The sequence below is a fragment of the Dermacentor variabilis genome, chromosome 11, assembly GCF_050947875.1.
Source record: "Dermacentor variabilis isolate Ectoservices chromosome 11, ASM5094787v1, whole genome shotgun sequence".
Taxonomy (NCBI): domain Eukaryota; kingdom Metazoa; phylum Arthropoda; class Arachnida; order Ixodida; family Ixodidae; genus Dermacentor; species Dermacentor variabilis.
The window spans coordinates 112,106,130-112,126,296 of NC_134578.1; positions in this window are offsets into that span (position 1 = coordinate 112,106,130).

Sequence of the window (20,167 nt, forward strand, 5' to 3'; positions counted from 1 at the left end):
TGTGTGTCACCGTTCTGCAAACGTACTAACAGCTGAAGAATTACTGTTCGCGTTTATGTATTATCTCAGTGATTGCCGATGGGAAAACCGCACCAGGAAACTTCACGTGTAGGCATGATGCACTTATTTTTCTGGAAAGGATGAGCATTGCAAGTGTCCTATATGCAGATTTTGGCAGTTCGTGTTTATTACACAAAGGAGTGCCCAGTAGGTACGACTTAGTGCTTTAAGTGACGTAATTTCACAACTAAGCATTGCCTTCGGGGTGAAAGAAAAGTCGTGTCGTTGGCTTATTTCACCTGTTCTTTGACTGACGAATAAGCCCTTCTGCTAATGTTTTCTATGTGCGTCTACAAAATCTGACTACCTTCTGCTCCCCCTTGCCTCCGTTACTCAAGTTGTGGCCAAGTGCAATATAATGTGATAATGTGTATTACTCTCGTTAGTACAACAGTATTTTTGTTCTGCCATGCCCTTTTCATTTTGCTCAGTAGTAATGAACCATGCGACGCATTTCATATACCTTTGTGCAGGTATATGTACGCTTCTTGTTTTTCTGTTATATGACTGTCAATAACAGAACCTCAGCACTTTATTGTACTTTTAGGTATTTTCCGTGTCATTGTTTTTCCCATTACCAGTGAATTTTCCCTCTCTTTAGTTGTCATGACTATGCCAGACATGTTGTCCAGTTTTATGCAATATCTGAGGGAGTATATCAGAAGCTCTTCTACACTTCGGTCTTTAGGGCATTATATAAAAATATTTTTTCATATGTGTGCACATGAAACCACCTCCGTGTTTTCTTGAGTTTTATTTATTTTTTTATTTCACTGTGTGAACTTATGTGTCATTTAGTAGTCATGTACAGTTATGCATTTCTCACTTTTGTTCATTTTCTAAGCGTGCATTATATCAAGTTATAGGAAAAACTTTGTTTTCGGAAACGGAAGTCCATAAAACGAAGCCAAAGATCTGTTGTGTCGGAAGTCGAATTTATAGATGTTCTGGCGTATGCTGGCATACTCAAATTATGGACAAGACTGAGTGCGTGCAAACACATAAAGAACCCACGGCGCACTACGCTCCAGTTCACAAACAATTCCAATGTCTGGCGTAGCGCGCGCCATATATATTGCAGCAGCCCGGGAAAAAGAAATAAAAAGGAAAGGTCGGCGGGGCATGTGGAAGGATGGAAAGGGAGCGGGTATTCATAATTACAACAAAAAGAAAAAAACAAAGAGCGCTACGATGAGGAGGCGACGCGCGGATGCTGTTCTGGTTGCCATGACAACGGATACAATCGTGTGCGCCGATATTTTGACGAAGTATCGCCCTCTTGCTAGGGCCATAACTGAAGGGGACCTTGGCGCTAGCGTCGAAAGAGCGTCTGCTATAAAACATGTTGTCCAGCACGTGCAAGTCAAATATTCGCTCTGGAGAGCTTACGGGGCCAAGCACTGCGCAGATGATTAGGGCTTCCTCACCGCGCGTGAACACCTGCAACAATTATGCTAGTCAACCATCATCTCATCTAAACATAGGTAGCTCTGGATTGTCTCAGGACGCATATCCGTCATCTTCCCCTCGTCCCCGATCATCACTTGGCGTTCTTGACCTCGCAGAGGCTTCGCGTAACGCTTTAGGACGTTATCACCAGCAATAAAGATTGTCTTCTATCAGTATACTCACCAGCAGCAAGGCCTCAATTCCCGTTGTCGTGTCTCCAACAGCCTCGGGTGCGTCTACGTATTCCGGGAGTAAACAAGACGGCCAATCACTCAAAAATAGCTCTGAAACAGATGACTCTGTTATTATCAATGTGAAACACGGGGACCGCGTACACATTTATAACGATGGTTCGGTGTCATCTACCAGCACTTCACGGGCAGTTGTCATTCCGGCTGCGAAAACTACCGAAAAATGCAAACTGTCACTCCTTACATCAACAGCGGCAGAGTTTGCATCCCTGTGTGCTACCGTCAAATAGCTCCTGAACAACGCACCTCAGAAACGGATAATTATTTGCTACTCTAAGGCAGCACTTCAGAGTCTGCAGTTTGCTTTATACCGCAAGACACATGAGCAACTAAACAATTAAATAAGACAAGACCACTATTACGCTATTGCTAAAGGGCGTGAAATTATATTCCAGTGGCTACCTGGGCATACCGCCATTGTTGGTAATGACCTAGCCGCCGAAGCAGCCCGGTCTGCCCATATGAAAGTCTGACCATTCAATTCACTTATTCAGAACCGACGCCCCAAGAAAGCTTGATATGGTGGCTAAAGCTATGACGCACAAATCCTGGTTTTCTCCCAACCTCCCGAAGTGTCATCTTCGTAGACTTGATCCATCCCTAATGCTAAAAATGCCATCAAATGTTTCCCGCTTTCAGGCGACAGTATTGGGCGCAATTTCGCTCGGGGTGGCATTTACGAAGGCCCACTTTTCCGCATTCGAATGGTGGATACGCCCATGTGCCGCTCTTTTTTAACTATAGAAACAATTGAACACATCAATTGTCTCTGTCCCTAGTACGACGTCCAGCGTGAAGCTCTTCAGACAGCATTGAACCGACTCGACTTAAGACAATTTTCGGAAATAAAGATCCTTGGACCACCGACTATTATATTAAACTGGACTGCAGCTAGCTCTTTTAAGCGCTCAGGAGACCTTGGGTATCATGAACGAGCACACTTGCTATAGTGAAATGTACGAACAAACCGCAGATACAGCCAATGAATTCCAAGTAACATAGTGTGGCACTGGAAGAGACCTTCAAATTTTGCAAATGAGTATATATTGACACGTGTACTTATCTTTATCGGGCGACCACGTTTCGCCGCCTAACAAATGTTATCATAAAGCGCGGGACGCGTGCATGTATCCGAAGGTTCTGGAAAGTAATCGATGCTTCTGTCCGCTGTCTGTTGTCGCCGAACCTTGGGTTATCTGATTTCATCGCCTGACGCAAATGGTGTAGAACTTTGTGGAAGACCCGCATATCCTAACGATTAGTCTGGAACATTCAACGACTCTATTACACCATGTGCCACTCCTGTGCCACGGTATTCCCGCATGGATGAAATTTTTTCGCTGGAGGAGGTTGAAGCGGCCCTGGCGACTTGCAGGCGCTCTTCGTCACCTGGCTCGGACGGGGTTATCTATGCGGCGCTCGCCAATCTTGGGCAGAAAGCGCGACTCATGCAGCTAAACCATTACAACGAGTCTTGGCGCAACGGTTTGGTTCCACGTGAATGGAAATGCAGCCGCTTTGTTGCACTTCTCAAACCTGGTAAATCACCGTTAAACTTGTCACCGTACCGCCCCATCCCTCTGGCCAGCTGCATAGGGAAAATAATGGAAAGAATGATTTTGACGCGCCTGGAATGGTACCTGGAAAATTATAACGTGTACCCAGATGCTATGTCTGGCTTCCGGCGTGGGCGCTCATCCATAGATAATGTCATCGATTTGGTTACGTTTGTTCAGCATCAAAAACGTCGGAAACGACTCACTGCTGCATTATTCCTAGACATAAAAGGCGCCTATGATAATATAGCGCATTATGCCATTATAGATGCTCTGATTGAAACTGGAATCAGTGGCCGCACTTTTCAGTGGCTGTGCAGTTATTTGACCGACAGGCACTTCTTCGTGATGACCGATGATGACACCACGACTCGACACCAAACGTGCCGTGGAGTACCGCAAGGCGGAGAGTTGGGGGGAGCCCGACGATATTCAACCTAGTGCTCGTTGGCCTAGTCCGATGCTTGCCCAACACAGTTCAGGGGTGCTATGCGGGATGCGCCGAGTTTCTCGTTCACCCGAGTTTTACCCGACTTTGCTCGACGGCAGTCAGTGAACGGAGATAGCGTGAAACGCGCAAAGGCTGCAGGCAAAAAAATATGTAGCCAAAAAGGCGCGTATGACAACATGAGCGCACCCTGCGCGGTACGCTGCTTCCACGTTTCAAGCGCAGACGGCTGCACAACGGAACGCGCCAGCGCCGCGTATTGTTATCAACGGATTATCCCAACTTAGAAATACCGTGACTGTCCCGCTGTCTGTCTGCACACTTGACGTGAGCCGCTTGCCACGCCTTTCCCGGGCGCGTCAAGGGTGTGCCTCCTCTTTCGGGCACTATCTTTCTATCCTCCATCGCATGCGAACAGGGTACATGCGGCGCATTCTTGCACTTACGCTTTCGCTCAAACAAATACGTTAAAATACAACAAATAACCTAACGAACATTTTTATTTCATTAAGTGTCTGTTTGTCGTTTTGAATGCTACAAATTTCTGATGACAAACGGAGATCGAGCAAATTATTAAATTTTGCACTTCTTGCCGCGAGTGGTGACAGTGAGGCGAAAGCTTAGAAGCGGATACATTGAAGCGGGTCGCACGCCCGAGGCCGTTCATACGGTGAGAAGTCGCCTAGGGGCGCTACAGTGCTATTCTCAATAATGTCAGTGATCACCACTCTTTCTCTAATAGGGGAATAGAAACGTAGCGCTGCGGTACGGCTGTTCATCGCAGGCGCTTTAAGGCCCCTGCTTTACCTACTGAAAACGACACACTAGTCATAAATACGGGAGCAACGGCTGTCGCTGCAAAATGGCGGTCCGTAGTGCCCGTAGTGACGAAATTCAGTGAAAATTTACCAGTTTATCTTTGTGCGCGAAGCCTCGGCGATGCATTACGAAGAAGTGCGTGCTTCCCAGCGACACAATTCATCGCTTGTCATTGGTTGCCAAGTGAAAGTGCCTCTGAGCACATGTACGCAGTATTTGAGTGTTTTGTGCGCACCAAGGTGCTTGCGGATTACTTATGTTGGAGCCCGCAGCGATCGCAGAACGCTATCGTAACGACACCGCAGCAATCGCGTTTTGGCAGGTGAGGGCGCTTGTGTGCGTTTATGAAATGAGACTTCGAACTGAGGAAGGTGTTGGAACTGTTGAGTGCGCAGTGCTTGTGATGAAGAAATGCCATTGCACTGGGTCTAGAAGAGCGAGCGATTCTCGGACGCTGATCGTGTTTACGACGTTGTGGCTCCGATACATCACCGATGACAGAGCAGCCATCTCAAACGACTGCTGCGATACGCATTCCTCAGCATCGTCGTCACCCTCGACGCATCGACGCCTTGCAAGCAGCTACAGTGACGGGCCGATAATTATTTACTGTGCGCTACGTCGCCACAATGCAGGCAATGAAACCGTGCTGTGGAGCCATCTCAGCCCGAGAAGAGATATGCATAAGCCAACGCCAGTAAACGCTTTGTTTTTCATAGTAGTGCGCAGTACATCACCGATAACAGTGCGTTGTGTGTGTTTTATGTCGGTGGTGAATATTTTTGATGCCTCTCAGCTCGGCACCGCGTCGCTGTTGCCGAAAGATAAGTTGGGCGTGGCCCAACCGTGATGGGTGCGCGAACACGAGTTACATGCCTCGCGCGGGGTGTGACCTCTGGCTTTGATTGCAATACCGTAACAAGCCGTAGACAAGCGAACTCGTGCTAAACACGTACATCGCGAAACCCCCTCCGAGTTCAACTCGGGAACATGGCGGCGGCAGCAGCAGCCTGTGTCATTGCTTCCAGCGGCAGCAAGCGTCAGTATGACTGTCTAGATCCGTTCACCTACATGACCGCCGTGGAGTTTCAGCGTCATTTTCGCCTGTCGAAGGCATCAGTGCGCTGGCTGTGGGCCGAGCTAGGCGAAGACTCTCGTCTGTGGAGACAGCGTGGCGGGCATCGTTCGCTCACCGTCGAAGAGCAAGTCCTCTGCGCCCTCCGTTTCTACGGGACTGGGAGTTTTCAGGGAAGCGTCGGCGCCGAGCGTTACATTGGACGTCATCAAACTACTGTGAGCCTCTGTGTGAGAGATGTCTGATGCGCTTATTGATGCGGCAGTGCGGAAGCGGTGGCTGGCTTTCCCGAAGACTGCGGCTGAGCGGGCATTTATAAAAAACGCTTCGCGGAAACATTACGAACGTAGTAGGGTGTGTCGACGGAACGTACGTAGGAATTAAGGCGCCTTCAATGTCAGCGTTACTGTGATTAGCATTGAAGTAATGTCTAGACGCACCATAATGACAAATTTGTCACTTCTGTGTAGCCGACTTAAATTTTGTGTTACCGACATCACACATGTGGCAGCCTATGATACTGACTTTTTCGCTGGTTGCTGACTTTTTACCGGTTGTTGTACTTGTCTTTCAGGGTGCCTTCCAAATGGCTCACTTTTTGGGGAAAAAGGTTAATGAATTATAAATAGATAAATGGATATCACAAATTGTGTGAAGTACCCTGTGAATGCTAATCTCATAAACAACTTGTGTTTTTTATGGGATTACTTAGTACAAGTTACTTAGTATGCATAATGCTGAATTTTATTCATGCGTCATGTATCGGCCGCACTATGAAACAGCAAGGCATTGCACAATTCGTTGCAGTGCGAGATGCGGATGTCGCGCCAAGCCGGTTGTGTCTATGCATTGATGGCGAAATGAAAATGCATTGAGAATCTTAGTGTGCTGGCTTGCATGAAGAAAATACTTCAGAGTGCTTGCTGTGTTCACTGTTGGTGCATGTGCCAGTGGTTCAGTGTATCTTCTTTTGGGGGGGGGGGCAGCGTTATTCTGTATGGACAAATCGTATATTTTCGTCTCATAATGGGGCTCTAATTCTTCAGCATTAGAGTAATGCACATCCAATGCTCTGCAGAACTTGGTGTGCGTGAAGATGTCGTGAACCACCAAGGCAAAATTACATATCGGGAGAAATGTGGTGCAGATGCCAATGAAAAGTGGGTCTTTGACCCGCCATGATAAAAATGAAGATTGCAGAGAGAATAGACCTTTTGTACAGCTTTAGAGTAATGATTACACAAACTGTGACATGCTCAAACGTGTAAAAGCTTGCCGCAATGCCAAAGTAGGATGAGCGATATGCAGTGTATTTTTGCATTGAACATGTCTTGTAAATGCTATTTTTATTGTAAGCCTCGCTGTCACGCCTTTCTCTCCGGCACTCCCTTTACTGAAACGCAGCACTGTCTTTCTATTTGTGTCATTATGATGATGGCAACGGCAGCAGTAAGGCTGGTTAATGCTTGCCCCTTTGATTCCTGCGAGTTTAGTGGTAGAGAATATGGCACGTGCATACACCTGTGCAGCAAAATTTTACGCTTGTGGTGATATGTTGGAGAGCTTCTTCGTGTTGGGACATTTCAAAGATGTGCGCCATTGTGGCTTAATAACTAGAGCATTGGTGAGGTTGAAGACTGTTTGTATTGGTATAGAAGCTTGAAGCTGAATTGCACAACAATTTGACGGGACACAAAGAAAAGAAATACACACAGCAGAACGCTCTGCTGTTTGTGTTACTCTTCTTTGAGTGCCGTTTAATTGTTGCGCGATCCAACTTCAAATAGAGCATTGGGCTTCTTTGGTGCAGGACCGAGGAAGTGTGAGCTATTCGACAACACGCAAGTGCCTTGCCACAAAATTATGAAAGTCTGAAGGTTTGCAAACAAAGCTTTGCTTTCAAATCCACCTGCTCATGTAATACAAGCACTGATTGAAAGAACCGTCATACAAAAATAATGGTGAAATGAATGGCCTTTGAAAATTTATATGTTGACACTAATGACATAATAGGTGCCACACCGAACTCGACAATTGTACTGGACACTATGGCGTTGGGCTGCTGAGCACGAGGTCGTGGGATCGAATCCCGGCTATGGCGGCCGTATTTCGATGGGGGCGAAATGCGAAAACACCCGTGTACTTAGATTTAGGCGCACGTTAAAGATCCCCAGGTGGTCGAAATTTCTGGAGTCCTCCACTACGGCGTGCCTCATAATCGGAAAGTTGTTTTGGCATGTAAAACCCCATAATTTTTTTGTACTGGACGGAGCAGTTTGTTTCCTATGTGAAGCACAAGCGTCCATTACATGCTGTGCAGATAATAAAGCTCAGTTTGTTTTAACGTGGTACACAACATTCACTGTAATCGGTTTTTGATTCTAAAGAAGTGCCAAACACCACCTTTTTTTCAAGGATGTCATGGGAATATTTGGCGAGACCTTTTAAAAGCCCCTCATAATGGATGTGTGGCCAGCCAGCTTTGCTTGGGTGCCTTTATAGATTTCTGTTGCTGATCATTGTGTGCTATCAAGTTGCTAAAGTCTATGCAACCAGTGCAAGACATTAAGTGATTCTATAGTCAGATACAACTTTTTAGGAGGCCGCAGAATCTGCACTTCAACGGCAGGTAAACACAAGCTTGCACCAATGGGCACACACTCTACACTAACGTCGTGCCGCTGGACGCACTAATACCCGCTCATTGGAGAGGGACTATTTCTTTAGACGTGGAGGCAATCGGCTGCTGCGCTTTGGTCATCTGGGCGGGGCCTCTCCTGTCTTGTGAAGTTGTATCCGACTAGAGGATGCCGCTTTTCATACAACACAAAAGGACAAAGTGTACAATTATTTGGCCTATAAAATGGACACATCACAAGCCAGCTATGCATGGGCTAAACCTGTGTGAAAATTAGTACATGCAAGTATATGACATTGTTAAAGAATATGTGGTATTGAACATGCATGTAATGGCACCTTTAAATCGGGGAGTGCTGCATTCATATGCCCAGTCTATAGGTGATAGCATTATTAAGCTCATGCCGTTTCCTCTCTTTTCATTGTGAAACACACACACCATTCATCTTGTGGCTAATCAACACCCACTGTATTCTTGCACATATAAAGAACAAACAGCACAATGACGTATATGCTGCATTAGTGTCTTTTTCATTTACATGGTCCAAGAGTGGCACAGGTTGTCTTAAGGCGAAACCGCATGGCGCGATTGCAGGCGCGATTGACGCGCGGGTGGTGGGACGCGCGCGTCAGTTTGACGCGTGCCCAGCATGATCCGTCACGAAATCGCGCCGCCGCGTGCTGCTGCTCGGAGTAGTAAAAAACGCGTCGCGCGGCGCGTCCACCAATCAGAGTTCAGGTAAGTCACGTGGCATTTGGTCACGTGGCATTTTGGTTCTTTTTTTGCCACCAGATGGCCCTCCTTTCTGCGCATCTCGACGGAAGCTAATTGGCGGAATTTTTTTTTTTCTCGGCAGAACTGGCGCGCGCGTCAAGGAAAACGTGCTACCGTGATTTCGTTCGCGCATCGTGTTCACCTAAAATGAACAAAGCAACCTTCAACGAGGCCCTAATAACTAAAGTGGAGAAGCGTCGCGTCTCATCGCTAATACTGGCAAGACAATTTGCTAATAATATTACCAGTGTATGGTGCTCGCTCTCCTCTCAACCAGACAGGCCGCACCCACATGTACCACCTGACCCGCATTTTTTCTTGCTTCAGTATCAGCATCCCCCTTAATAGTAGCAATCGCCTCTTCTGCTCGGTAGTAAGCGGCCGACCCTCGTTTTTATATGTGAAATTGTAAACAAGCAGCGGCTTCTCAGCATGCGGAAGGTACATAGTCGTAGTTTCGCACACAATATTGCTGCTTGAAATTAAGCTTGATAAATACACTTCGGAAAGAAATGTCGCTGTCTAATTACGCTCACATTATTTTTATTGTAGTGTTCTGTAAGTTTAAGGGCATATTATATATGCGGTAACAGAGACAATACATGTCGTTGAGAGTTATGTTGTCTGGCAACCCGGAAAACGCGGCGCGAAAGCGCCAGTCCTTTTTTCGTACGGGTCTACGGGTGCTCGCGCGTCGGCGGCAACGCGGGCGTTTGCCGCCCGTCGCGTTTTTCGCGAGCGAAAAACGCCTCATGCGGTTTCAGCTTTACGTGTTTGCCCATTTTGAAGAGACATCAAGTGCATGTTACAAGTGTCCCAATATGCACAGTACAATGTTTACTGCAATAATTGTATTCATGCTCTTGAATAATAAACAAAATAATAAACTGAAAGCTCCTTTATAAGGTGTGTTCTGGGGGCTCGACTGGAAAGCAGTGAGTGCACTGATCCTACTGTTGCAGAGCGGCCCTCTGGACCTTGCCACACTCTCAAGAGCACGTGCCTGGCGCTCGCCTACTGCCACCAGGCGGTTGAGTGCCTCCAGCAGCAGAATGTTTTGCTGCAAAAAAAGTGGGTTGTTGGAATGAATCAACCGCATGTAAACCATTATTTACAAATAAAACTGCTCATTGCACTATTGGTACTAAATCCCATTGACTGTGGAAGCCTTTAGTGTATGCATAATAAAACAATTTGTTGCGACAACGTTGCTTTATTTTTCATAACGGGTTGTTTTTTTTCAGAGCCAATTGTAATGTTTATTAGTGTGCCAACAGCTGAGGTGTCCTCGCACCTTCACGAGTCTCTGCTGTCATCACCACAAACCTATTTTTGTTCATTGCAAAACCAATGCCGCTCCCTACAATCCCGTCTTATGGGAACTGATTGCATCCTATGCCTACAAACATCATATTTTTGTCCCATTACGGAACTTTCTACCATCCTCGGCTGCAGTTCTCTCTCCTTGACATCCATTCTGTCACGCTTATGTAATCACCTGTTATGGGTTGGCAACAAGTGATTGAAGACGTGCATGGCCTGCCAGCCGATTCCATTTTTCTTTTCTTAATCTGAACTAGCATATCACCTGCCACGGTTTACTACGCCACTGTCTTCCTGCCTTAATGCTATCTCCAACAATTTTTGTTACTTCGCTTTCTGCACAGTCCTCGACTTCTCAAGTTTCTTTGTTAACCTCCAGGTTTATGTCCCATATTGCATAACCGGTAGAATGCAACGATTCTAAATATTTTTCAAGGATATCGGTAACGTGGCGATCACGATGCGGGTATGCCTCCCATGTGCTGCTCAACCCATGAAATTTTTGTATAAGTTTCCTGGTTTATATCAGTACCTGCTATTGATATTTCACCTGGATAGACATACTCTTCCATAAATTCTGCGGAAGAATGTCACTGATGAATTTCTGTTATCTCACCAAGTTAGTAAAGGTTACCTTTATCTTTTACATATTTTCGTGGGCCCACGTACATGAAAAAGCACGAACACTCATTGGTTCTCAATGCCTGTATTAAACTGCTGGACATTCAGTTGGTTACTACGAAAGTGACTTAATCCGTGCACTATTATTATACTAAAAATGAAACAGTAGAAATATACTTATCTGCAGTTTGTCGATGTCTTCTTCACTGTGTTGGTTGCGAGATTCATCGTTGGCACCACCTCCTTCTCGCATCGTAGCTATATCGGCTGTCTTCCTTTTGCACACACTATACAATATTCGTGACGCTCGCAGTCTCGCAGAGTGGAGGAACTCGGCACACTCCCAGAAGCAGCACCGGACAAGTTGTTTCTTCAGCATTGCGCCGTGAACAGTAGGTAAGCTTGGCGATCTGTAAAATCGCCGAAGCTATTGGCAGTCTTACGGAGTGCACGGAAAGATTGCTCACGGAGGAACAGCACTATCCAAGAAATAGTGGTCATCGTCGAGCCTCATCACTACGTCGCGCACTGCAAGTTCATTGTACGAGTTTTTTTACAATGGGCCTCTTCGATGTTTAGCTGCCATGTTCGCCCGATGAATGTATGTGATGACGCCACCACAGCGTACCCTCGTGGTATAATGCGAAGCGTACTAAATTGCAAATTAGTCGAATGCACATTCCGTGTACATCTTGTAAGGTTTAAAATGCTTTTAAACTAAGTAATAATATTGTACCAAGTGGATTTTCTTTTATAACTCGCTTGTGCGTGTAATGCACTCGGTGGAACGACAAACAAGTGAAAGAAAGCACGACCATGCACCGACGATATGATCACGTGAGCCCCAGTTTGTCGACCGCCCAGAAGGCAACGCCCATGGAATGATAGCCACTCCGAGTGAACCTAGATAAGCCAATGAAACTGGAGGCTTGTCGAAAGATAAACTGTGACTCGGTACCATTTGTGCTTTCATCTTGGGGTGTCGCCAGAGCTCGTGAAGATCCCGAGTTTCTCGTTCACCCGAGTTTTACACGAGTTTGCTCGACGGCAGTCAGTGAACGGAGGTAGCGCGGAACGCGCAAAAGCTACAGGCAAGAAATTATGTAGACAAAAAGCCGCGTATGACAACATGAGCGCACCCTGCGCGGCACGCTGCTTCCACGTTTCAAGCGCAGAAGGCTGCACAACGAAGCGCGCCAGCGCCGCGTATCGTTATCAACGGATTATCGCAACTTAGCAATACCGTGACTGTGCCGCTGTCTGTCTGCACACTTGCCGTGAGCCGCTTGCCACGCCTTGCCCGGGCGCGTCAAGGGCGTGCCTCCTCTTTCGGCGACTATCTTTCTATCCTCGATCGAATGCGAACAGGGTACATGCGGCGCATTCTTGCCCCTACGCTTTCGCTCAAACGAATACGTTAAAATACAACAAATAAAATAACGAACATTTTTATTTCTTTAAGTGTCTGTTTTTCGTTTTGAATGCTAGAAATTTGTGATGACAAACGGAGATCGAGCAAATTATTAAATTTTGCACTTCTTGCCGCGAGTGGCGACAGTGAGGCGAAAGCTTAGAAGCGGGTACATTGAAGCGGGTTGCACGCACGAGGCAGTTCATACGGTGAGAAGTCGCCTAGGGGCGCTACAGTGCTATTCTCAATAATGTAAGTGATCACCGCTCTTTCTCTATTAGGGGAATAGAAACGCAGCGCCGCGGTACGGCTGTTCATCGCAGGCGCCTTAAGGCTTCCACTTTACCAACTAAAAACGACATACTAGTCATAAATGCGGGAGCAACGGCTGTCGATGCAAAATGGCGGTCCGTAGTGCCCGTAGTGACGCAGTTTAGTGAAAATGTACCAGTTTATCTTTCTGCGCGAAGCCTCGGCGATGCATTGCGAAGAAGTGCGTGCTTCCCATCGACACAATTCATCGCTTGTCATCGCTTGCCCAGTGAAAGTGCCTCCGAGCGCATGTACGCAGTAGTTGAGTGTTTTGTGCGCACCAAGGTGCTTGCGGATTACTTATGCTGGAGCCAGCAGCGATCGCAGAAGGATATCGTAACGACACCGCAGCAATCGCATTTTGGCAGGTGAGGGCTCTTGTGTGCGGTTATGAAATGAGACTTCGAACTGAGGAAGGTGTTGGAACTGTTCAGTGCGCAGTGCTTGTGATGAAGAAATGCCATTGCACTGGGTCTAGAAGAGCGAGCGATTCTCGGACGCTGATCGTGTTTACGACGTTGTGTCTCCGATACATCACCGATGACAGAACAGCCATCTCAAACGTCTGCTGCGATACGCACTCCTCAGCATCGTCGTCACCCTCGACGCATCGACGCCTTGCAAGCAGCTACAGTGACGTGCCGATAATTGGTTACTCTGCGCTACGTCGCGACAATGCAGGCAATGAAACCGTGCTGTGGGGCCCTCTCAGCCCGAGAAGATATATGCATGAGCCAGCGACAGTCAACGCTTTGTTTTTGATAGTAGTGCGCAGCACATCACCGATGACAGTGTGTTGTGCGTGTTTTATGTCGGTGGTGAATATTGTTGATGCCTCTCAGCTCGGCACCGCGTCGCTGTTGCCGAAAGATAAGTTGGGCGTGGCCCAACTGTGGTGGGTGCGCGCACAAGAGTTACGTGCCTCGTGCGGGGCGTGACCTCTGGCTTTGATTGACAGGCGAACTCGTGCTAAATTCGTACATCGCGAAACCCCCTCCGAGTTCAACTCGGGAACATGGCGGCGGCAGCAGCAGCCTGTGTTATTGCAGCCAGCGGCAGCAAGCGTCAGTATGGCTGTCTGGACCCGTTCGCGTACATGACCGCCGTGGAGTTTCAGCGTCATTTCGGCCTGTCGAATACATCAGTGTGCTGGCTGTGTGACGAACTAGGCGAAGACCCTCGTCTGTGGAGACAGCGTGGCGGGCTTCATTCGCTCACCGTTGAAGAGCAAGTCCTCTGCGTCCTCCGTTTCTACGGGACTGGGAGTTTTCAGGGAAGTGTCGGCGCCGAGCGTTACATTGGACGTCATCAAACTACTGTGAGCCTCTGTGTCAGCGATGTCTGATGCGCTTATTGATGCGGCAGTGCTGAAGCGGTGGCTGGCTTTCCCGAAGACTGCGGCTCAGCGGGTATTTATAAAAGAACGCTTCTTACTTCGCGGAAACATTACGAACGTAGTCGGGTATGTCGACGGAACGTACGTAGGAATTAAGGTGCCTTCAATGTCAGCGTTACTGTGATTAGCATTGAAGCAATGTCTAGACGCACCATATTGCCAAATTTGTCACTTCTGTGTAGCCGACTTAAATTTTGTGTTACCGACGTCACACATGTGGCAGCCTATGATACTGACTTTTTCGCTGGTTGCTGACATTTTACCGATTGTTTTTCTTGTCTATCAGGGTGCCTTCCATATGGCTCACTTTTTGGGGAAGGAGGTTAATGAAGTATAAATAGATAAATGGATATCACAAATTATCTGAAGTACCCTGTGAATGCTAATCTCACAATGAACTTGGGGTTTTTTATGAGATTACTTAGTATGTAGCACAAATTACTTAGTATAAATAATTCTGAATTTTGGTCACGTGCATGTATCGGCCGCACTATGAAACAGCAAGGCATTGCACAATTCGTTGCAGTGCGAGATGTGGATGTCGCGCCAAGCCTGTTGTGCCTATGCATTTATGGCAAAATGAAAATGCATTGAGAATCTTAGTGTGCTGGCTTGCATGAAAAAAATACTTCAGAGTGTTTGCTGTGTTCACTGTTGGTGCATGTGCCAGTGGTTCAGTGTATTTCCTTTTGTGGGGGGGGGGCGTCAGCGTTATTCTGTATGGACAAATCATACATTTTCGTCTCATAATGGGGCTCTAATTCTTCAGCAGTAGAACAATGCAGATCCAATGCTCTGCAGAACTCAGTGTGCGTGAAGATGTCGTGAACCACCAAGGCAAAACTACATATCGGGAGAAATGTGGTGCAGATGCCAATGAAAAGTGGGTCTTTAACCCACCATGATAAAAATAAAGATTGCAGAGTGAATAGACCTTTTCTACAGCTTTAGAGCAATGATTGCACAAACTGTGACATGCTCAAACGTGTAAAAGCTTGCCGCAATGCCAAAGTAGGATGAGCGATATGCAGCATATTTTGGCATTGAACATGTCTTGTAAATGCTATTTTTATTGTAAGCCTCAAGCCTCGCTATCACGCCTTTCCCTCCGGCACTCCCTTTACTGAAACGCAGCACTGTCTTTCTATTGGTGTCATGATGATGATGGTAACGGCAGCAGTAAGGCTGGTTAATGCTTGCCCCTTTGATTCTTGCGAGTTTAGTGGTACAGAATATGGCACGTGCATACACCTGTGCAGCAAAATTTTATGCTTGTGGTGATTTGTTGGAGTGTTAATTCGTTTTGGGACATATCAAAGATGTGCGCCATTGTGGCTTAATAACTAGATCATTGGTGAGGTTGAAGACTAGTTGTATCGGTGTAGAAGCTTGAAGCTGAATTGCACCACAATTCGACGGGATACAAAGAAGAGAAATACACACAGCAGAACGCTCTGCTGTGTGTGTTACTCTTCTTTGTGTGCCGTCGAATTGTTGCGCGATCCAACTTCAAATAGAGCATTGGGCCTCTTTGGTGCAGAACCGAGCAAGGGAACGCTCTGCTTTGGTGCCTCTGCTTTGAACGCTCTGCTTTGCTTTGAACGCTCTGCTTTGGCCTCTTTGGTGCAGGACCGAGGAAGTGTGAGCTATTCGACACCATGCCAGTGCCTTGCCACACAATTATGGAAGTCTGAAGGTTTGCAAAGAAACCTTTGCTTTCAAATCCACCTGCTCATGTAATACAAGCGCTAATTGATAGAACCAACATACAAAAATAATGGTGAAATGAATGGCCTTTGAAAATTTGTATGTTGACACTAATGACATAATAGGTGCTACAGCGAACTCGACAATTGTACTGGACAGAGCACTTTGCTTACTATGTGAAGCACATGCTTTCATTACATGCTGTGCAGATAACCAAGCTCAGTTTGTTTTAATGAGGTACACAACATTCACTGTAATCTGTTTTTGATTCTAAAGTGCCAAACACCACCTCTTTTTCAAGGATGTCATGGGAATATTTGGCGAGAACTGTTTACAGCCCCTCATAATGGAAGTGTGGCCAGCCAGCTTTACTTGGGTGCCTTTATAGATTTCTGTTCCTGATCATTGTGTGCTATCAAGTTGCTAAAGTCTATGCAACCAGTGCAAGGCATTACGTGATTCTATAGTCGGATACAACTTTAGGAGGCCGCAGAATCTGCACTTCAACGGCAGGTAAACACAAGCTTGCACCAACGGGCACACACTCTACACTGACGTCGTGCCGCTGGACGCACTAATACCCGCTCATTGGAGAGGGACTATTTCTTTAGACGTGGAGGCAATCGGCTGCTGCGCTTTGGTCATCTCGGTGGGGCCTCTCCTGTCTTGTGAAGTTGTATCCGACTAGAGGATGCCGCTTTTCATACAACACAAAAGGACAAAGTGTACAATTATTTGGCCTATGAAATGGATACATCACAAGTGAGCTATGCATGGGCTTATGCTGTGTGAAAATTAGTACATGCAAATATATGACATTGTTAAAGAATATGTGGTATCGAACATGCATGTAATGGCATGTTTAAATCGGGGAGTGTTGCATTCATGTGCACAGTCTATAGGTGATAGCATTATTAAGGTCATGCCGTTTCCTGTCGTTTTATTGCGATATACACACACAGTTCATCTTGTGGCTAATCAACACCCACTGTATTCTTGCACATAGAAAGAACAAACAGCACAATGACGTATATGCTGCATTAGTGTCTATTTCATTTACACGGTCCAGGTTTTTACGTGTTTGCCCATTTTGAAGAGACATCAAGTGCATGTTACAAGTGTCCCAATGTGCACAGCACAATGTTTACTGCAATAATTTTATTCATGTTCTTGAATAATAAACAAAATAATAAACTGAAAGCTCCTTTATAAGGTGTGTTCTGGGGGCTCGACTGGAAAGCAGTGAGTGCACTGATCCTACTGTTGCAGAGCGGCCCTCTGGACCTTGCCACACTCTCAAGAGCACGTGCCTGGCGCTCGCCTACTGCCACCAGGCGGTTGAGTGCCTCCAGCAGCAGAATGTTTTGCTGCAAAAAAAGTGGGTTGTTGGAATGAATCAACCGCATGTAAACCATTATTTACAAATAAAAATGCTCATTGCACTATGAGTACTAACTGCCCTTAACTGTGGAGGCCTTTAGTGTATGCATAATAAAACAATTTTTCGGGACAACATTGCTTTATTTGCTATAACGGGTTGTTTTTTTTTCAGAGCCAATTGTAATGTTTATTAGTTTGCCAACAGCTCAGGTGTCCTCGAACCTTCACGAGTCTCTACTGTCAGCACCACAAAACCTATTTTTGTTCGCTGCAAAATCAATGGCGCTCCCTACAATCCCGTCTTATGCGAGCTGATTGCATCCTATGCATACAAACATCATATTTTTGTCCCATTACGTAATTTTCTACCATCCTCGGCTGCAGTTGTCTCTCCTTGACATCCATTCTGTCACGCTTATGTAATCACCTGTTATAAGTTGGCAACAAGTGATTGAAGACGTGCATGGCCTGCCCACCGATTCCATTTTTTTTCTTAATCTTAACTAGCATATCAGTTGCCATGGTTTACTACGCCACTGTCTTCCTGCCTTAATGCTATCTCCAACAATTTTTGTTACTTCGCTTTCTGCACAGTCCTCGACTTCTCAAGTTTCTTTGTTAACCTCCAGGTTTATATCCCATATTGCATAACCGGTAGAATGCAACGATTCTAAACATTTTTCAAGGATATCGGTAACGTGGCGATCACGATGCGGGTATGCCTCCCATGTGCTGCTCAACCCATGAAATTTTTGTATAAGTTTCCTGCTTTATATCAGTACCTGCTATTGATATTTTACCTGGATAAAATACTCTTCCATAGATTCTGCGGGCTGAATGTCACTGACGAATTTCTGTTATATCACTAAGTTAGTGAAGGTTACCTTTATCTTTTCCATATTTTCGCGGGCCCACGTACATGTAAAAGCATAAACACTCTTATGCTCTCAATGCCTTTTTTAAACTTCTGGACATTTAGTTCGTTACTAAGAAAGTGTCTTAATCCGCGCACTATTATTATGCTAAATATGAAACAGTAGAAATATACTTATCCGTAGTTTGTCGATGCCTCCGTCACTGTGTTGGTTGCGAGATCCATCGTCGGCACCACCTCCTTGTCGCATCGTGGCTATATCGGCTGTCTTCCTTTTGCACACACTATGCAATATTCGTGACGCTCGCAGTCACGCAGAGTGGAGGAACTCAGGGCACTCACAGAAGCAGCACCGGATAAGTTGTTTGTTCAGGATTGTGCCGTGAACAGTAGGTACGCGTTGCGATCTGTAAAATCGCCTAACTATTCGCAGTCTTTCGAGGTGCACGGAAAGATTGCTCACGAAAGAACAGAACTATCCAAGAAATAGTGGTCATTGTCGAGCCTGATCACTACGTCGCGCACTGCAAGCTCGTTGTACGAGTTTGTTTACACTGGGCCTCTTCGATGTTTAGCTGCCATGCTCACCCGATGAATGTATGTGATGACGCCACCACAGCGTACCCTCGTGGTATAATGCGAAGCGTACTAAATTACAAATTAATCGAATGCACATTCCGTGTACATCTTGTAAGGTTTAAAATGCTTTTAAACTAAGTAATAATATTGTACTAAGTGGATTTTCTTTTATAACTCGCTTGTGCGTGTAATGCACTCGGTGGAACGACAAACAAGTGAAAGAAGGCACGACCATGCACCGACGGTATGATCACGTGAGCCCCAGTTTGTCGACCGCCCAGATGGCAACGCCCATGGAATGATAGCCACCCCGAGTGAATCTAGATAAGCCAATGAAAGTGGAGGCTTGTCGAAAGATAAACTGTGACTCGGTACCATTTGTGCTTTCATCTTGGGGTGTCGCCAGAGCTCGTGAAGATCTGGAGTTTCGCCAAACTCGGCGCATCCTGCATAGCACCCCAGGTATCAATATATGCCGACGATATCTGCATTTGGTCGTCTGCTGTAACATGACTGCAAGTGCAGCTGCCGCTGTGGTGATACCAAGAAGATCCGTCAAAATACAGCTAAAGACGTCACATGTATCATGAACGACAGCTGCTGAACTGGTAGCCCTGCGTGTGGCTCTTCATTTCATTAAGGAGGAACCATCCCACGCATGGTAAGTCTTCTGTGATTCCAAGGCAGCCCTACAGAGTGTACTCTCAGCACTGCGCCATGGATCACATGAGCAGCTCGTCGCAGAGATCAGAGAAGACCACCATCGACTAGTTGACGAGGGACACGATATAATACATCAGTGGTTGCCTAGTCACTGTGGCATACACGGCAATGATCGAGCAGACGCAGCTGCCCGATCTGCTGATGACGGCGTCAACTGCGTTGCCATTCCTCTTTCGAGAGCCGACGCAGCGCGAAAGCTTTCCGCACTTGCGCGTGATCTGACATTAGCCCAATGGAATTCATCCGATTTCACAAGTGCATGCCTCCATACCCTGGACCCTACTTTACACCTCCATATTCCTGCACCCTTATTGTCCGTCTATGGCTTGGAGTAGCATTTTCAAATGCCTACTCTTTCCTTATCGGAATGGCCAACAGCCCACTGTGTGACTTCTGCGGGTGCAACGAAACGACCGAGCATCTTCTTTGTCAGCGCTCTCGTTTTAACCCACAAAGAGCAGTCCTCTCAGCCAGCTTAGACAAACTGGACAAACGCCCAATGACAGAAAACAAGATCCTTGGAACCTGGCCTACGCGAACATCAGCGCGATCCGCTATGAAGGCGCTGTTGCGATACTTGAAAGACACGGGACTTTCTGACAAATTGTGACTGTACACTGTGTGACGTCGAGCTGTAAGGTGACACTGCGTAAGACTAGGAACGCCTTTGCGGGCTGCGTGACAGTGCCCACAGAAATAGTTCATGTGTACGTGCGTGTGTGTGCTTAGGTTTTTTTCTTGTTTTATGCTTCTTTCTTTCTCACCTATTGC